The sequence below is a fragment of the Myotis davidii genome, unplaced genomic scaffold (genome assembly GCF_000327345.1).
Source record: "Myotis davidii unplaced genomic scaffold, ASM32734v1 scaffold497, whole genome shotgun sequence".
In the NCBI taxonomy this organism is placed as follows: Eukaryota; Metazoa; Chordata; class Mammalia; order Chiroptera; family Vespertilionidae; genus Myotis; species Myotis davidii.
The window spans coordinates 3,244,984-3,249,663 of NW_006288434.1; the positions used below are offsets into that span (position 1 = coordinate 3,244,984).

Consider the following 4,680-nt stretch of genomic DNA (forward strand, 5'->3'; position numbering starts at 1 on the left):
CTCCTACGTGTAGAATTTCCACTCAGCCAGCCCTCCTGTGGTTCTGGATGGTGTCCGTTCCATGTTTCAGGTGTAATTTGAATTGGTTGTTCGAAGCAGCAATCTCCGGCGTTAACCTATGCCGCCATCTTGGTTCTCCTAAATTAAAGACTCTTAAGACTCAATTCAGATGCAACCACCTCTTTGAAGATGCCCTGATGTTTTATTATGGCTCTTTTATAGCCCTGATAAGGGACAGTTTTGCTTTTGAGCTATTGGCATATTTTCTATGCCTCCTACTGTCTTCTTGGTCCAATATGGTGACATTGGCTACATGTGGCTATTGAACACCTGCATCATGGCTGGGCCAAACTGAATGTGTTATAAGTAAAGAAATAAAATTAAATAAAAGACATTTTGACTTTCAAAGATTTAGAACAGTGATGGCAAACCTTTGACATGTGTGTCAGAGGTGACACGCGAACTCATTTTTTTGGTTGATTTTTCTTTGTTAGATGGCATTTAAATATATAAAATAAATAGCAAAAATATCAGTCTTTGTTTTATTATGGTTGCAAAGATCAAAAAATTTCTACATGTGACACGGCACCAGAGGTAAGTTAGGGTTTTTCAAAATGCTGACACGCTGAGCTCAAAAGGTTCGCCATCACTGATTTAGAACAACAAAAAAAGAGGAATTTAAATGTTTCCATTAATAATTTTAAAATTGATCCTATGTTGAAATGATAATGTTTTGGATACATTGTGGTTAAATGTAATATCTTATTAAAATTCATTTTCCTGTTTCTTTTTAATTATTAATGTGATGACTGTTTATAGTTACCTACATAGCTCACATTTGCAGCTCACACCGTTGTCTGGGCACCAGGTTGCTCACTCTGACAGAGCCGGGGCCGCATCTTGTTCGCTCATTATTCATCATGTAGCGCCCTTTCCTCCCCTCACGTCCATCAGAGTTGGAACCCACTCAAAACACTGTCGTCGGAGTGGGGTTCTTGTGTTTCTTTTTTTCTCCCAGTGTTCTAACTGAGCTTCTTTTGAAGTTCGCCACATTTGGAAATTACTCTTCATTGTGGTTACTTCCAGGCACGAAGTTGTTATGAAACAATCCAATTGAAAGAGGAAAAACTAAAATTTAAAGATTTCTATTAAGTTTGCTTGTCTCTGTTAGTTTTCATTCTGGTTTAGCAGACATTCCTCAACAAATTATATCTTACACTTAAAAGGTAGTGGTATCTCCATGACTACAGCCCCCAGAATTTTTAGTTATTTTTACAATTGCTATTAGGAATAAAGCAGTAGATGTAAATTATGTTCTTTCTATTCAATTCCACAAATTACAGCCGGCAGTTACTTCTTTTATTCATGGATAAAATAATTACATATAGACAGTTAAAAACCATTTATTGTATTCTTAGCCAGGATCATTTAGAAGACCCAGGATTAGTTCTGTATTGTGGAAGACATTTAGGAGGAAATCTGTTTATAATGGCATAATCGAATAAAAAAATTTTATATTTCATGCACAAACACGAAGGAATTAAGTTTTATTACAGTAGCCAAAAAAATGCCGTTGGAGGGAAATCATTTTTCCCCCCAGAAATGTCTTTAGAATTATAGCTTGAATTTGGAAATAAACCATATCCGTGGCCATAAATCATGTGCCAGAGACTACAACAGGCTCGTCTGGTTGCCTTCTGGCCAAAGGGCTGAGCGGCCTTTGCAAGCAGAGTGCTGCCTGCCCCTCCCGGCGCGGGGGGTGGGGGGTGGGAGGGCAGCTGTCCCTCTGGATGAACAGAAGCAAGCATGGAGCCCGTTATTTTGTCAGTGGGGCTGCTCGGTAAGGCTCTTTGCCAGGTCTGGGGAAGAGCATTGTTTCCTGTGGCTTTGATCTTTTCTCACTCAGAAAAGCTCTGCCCCGTGACATGTGGAAGCCGGAAGCCGGGTGGAATTCGGGGACCCTCTCCGCTCATGGAGTCCCTATCCTGGGACAGCTGGGTAGTCCTTTCTATCTTTTTAAAAAAATTACGGTAAAATATACGTAACCATCTATAGACTGTTTTGCTTATCCATTGATCTGTTGCAGGACATTTGCGTTGTTTTGGCTGTGTGTGGTTTTCAGTAGAGCATGAAAATACTAGTATGTGATGACACGCTGGCCATTTCTACATTTGGATCTATGCTGATGAATAAAAAAGAAACCCAGATGTTATCACCCTAAGAAAAGTCTGGCTTCCCTGCTGGAAAGAGAGCCTGCTGGGGCAGGACGTCATCAAGTGGAGACCTCCTTACAATTCATAACTCCCGGGGCCAACTGCAAACGCCTGGCAGGAGGGGCACCTGCCTCCTCGCCCAGCAGGGGTGCTCACAGCCCACCACCCTGTCCTCGGCAGGGGGACTCCGGAGGGTCTGGCAGAAAGCTCCAGCCACGTGCTGCCTGGTTGCTAGTGCAGGAAAGGGAATTTTTAAAAGGAGGCAACCAATACATGTGTTTCTCTCACATTGATGTTTCTCTCTGTCTTGCCCTTTCTCTTCCACTCTCCCTAAAAATCAATGGAAAAATATCCTCAGGTGAGGATTAACAAAACCAAACCAAACAACAAAAAAAAATGAGAGTGGAAGTGACCCTGTCATTAGAATTGAAGCTACTTAGAGGAGGATTGCATATAGTCTTTGCTTAGGAAACGAGGCTTCTTTCGGTGTGTGCTGGCTACCATTTTATTTCGTGAGGTGATGTTAGTGGTGTTACAGCCAAAGACCTGGAACTATCCAAATCCTGTCCCTCCACCTCTACTCCTCCCCGTGGGGTTTCCTTGGGAGCTATAAATACATAGACCTTGGACATGCAAGTGCCTCCTGTCATTAGTCAGGCAACCAGGCTTGACCTGATTGCTGGAGGGAATGGGTGAGGCTCCATCCTCTACTCAAATCTCAGTGCTTCCACCACTTAGCTGCTAAGCTGTGAGGGACAGAGTCACAGTACTATATCCTATATAATAAAGAACTAATGTGCAAATGGTCGTCACACCCTTGCGCTGGGGCTGGGGGACCTGAGGCTGCACCCCCTGCCCTGCGGGGCTTGATGGGGGTGGGGCCGGCCGGGTCTGGGTCTCATGTGATTTTGAGGCGCAAGCAGGTGGGCAAGGACTTGACTCTGGGCCCGTGGCACACCCCAGACTCTGACAAGAGGGAGATTTTCATATACATTTTACTAATTTTCTTTCATCTCTGACACTTCTATTATAGAGAAAGGGCAAATAGCAATATTAAAATACTTCCTCTAATTAATTCCCTTTTAATGTGCACGAATTTCATGCACTGGGCCACTAGTATATATAGGGATGAGAGAGAAAGTGCCAGAGATTTCTGCTTATGTCTGGAGCTAGGTGAAAGCAAGAGGCAGAGGGAACGTATTGGACTTGAACAAAGCGTAGTCTTTGCTTTGGCACATGAGTCTGCAAGCTCACCCGGTGACAACAGTGCTTCTGAACAGAGGCAGAGGGAAGGGCAGAGGTCCTCCTTCCTGTGTATGTGTACAGGCATTTCATGTCTGTTTCTCTCTGACAGCCACGCATCCCACACACTAGTGTCCCTGTTCTGCAGGTGACAGTACCAAGGCTCTGAGAGTGTACGTGAGTAGCCTGCATACACGTGAGTGGCGGAGCGGAACTTAGACTCAGAGCTGTTGGGCACCATCGTCTGTGATCTAAGGGTCATTCTGTGATATTCCTGTTGTCAGACTTGGTGCCAGAAACAGATCCGCAGGCCTCCGCGCACTTGGCCCGTCGGCCCTCTTTCTAATTCTGTCCGGTGGGTGGAGTGGGAATTCTGTGCCAGGTGGGTTCTGACAGTGATCTGCGCCTTTTGTGATCATTCCTGAGCATGGAGGCATCTGTTCTGCAGAGCCTTTGATGAGGCTGAATTTAGAAACAATTGAAGTGATTATCATATGAAAATTGTTTCAAAAAAAAGAAAGAAAAGAAAAATGACCTTAACTCCAGAATATCGTCATTATTTTGAGGGCTTCTTTCTAATCAGCCTCCAAAGCCTGGTTAGAAATAAGTGTTAGAGAGCAAAGCAGTGGCTTTGACATTTTTCTAAAGGGATTGCAAAAGCACCGAGAGGCAAACCCAACCCCATCGCTGAGAAGATGCTGCCGCCAATGACCAGAAAAAGGCGAGCAAGGAAGGCTGTGCAGCCATTACACAGGCTGCAAGCACCTGCGCGGGGAGAGCGGCTCTGTGCTGACTACCTGTTGGTGTTATTTTGTGTTTCATGTGTGATTTGGCATGATTTTGTAGGTTATTTTGGGGGGGCAGTCTAGGAATGCTTACAAATGTTTCTGTGCACATTAATGGTAGGTGCTTCTTTGCTTTACATCATTTCAGCTTATGAAAAGCTTCATGGGAATGTGCTGTTTTCAGATAGCAAAAGCCTGTAATTGTATTGCACTGGGTAATTTACACAATACTTTCTCACACAGTACCTAATTGGATCCGTACCCTTTTCATTATTATTATTGTTTAAAGTATTACAAAGAGTAGTACATGTGTCTCCTTTCCCCCCCATTGACCTCTCCTACCTCCTGGCACATGCCCTTGCGCGACACCCCCCCCCACCCCCCGACCACCCCCAGTGTCCGTGTCTATTGATTATCCTTATATGTATGCACACAAGACC

The 4,680-nt window shown here is 44.1% G+C and overlaps 1 protein-coding gene across 3 annotated transcripts in view; it reads left to right on the forward strand.

Annotated features, from left to right (window-relative positions):
* Positions 1-4,680, forward strand: part of NCALD (neurocalcin delta) — a 215,004-nt gene that overhangs the window by 176,886 nt on the left and 33,438 nt on the right. The window lies entirely within an intron of this gene.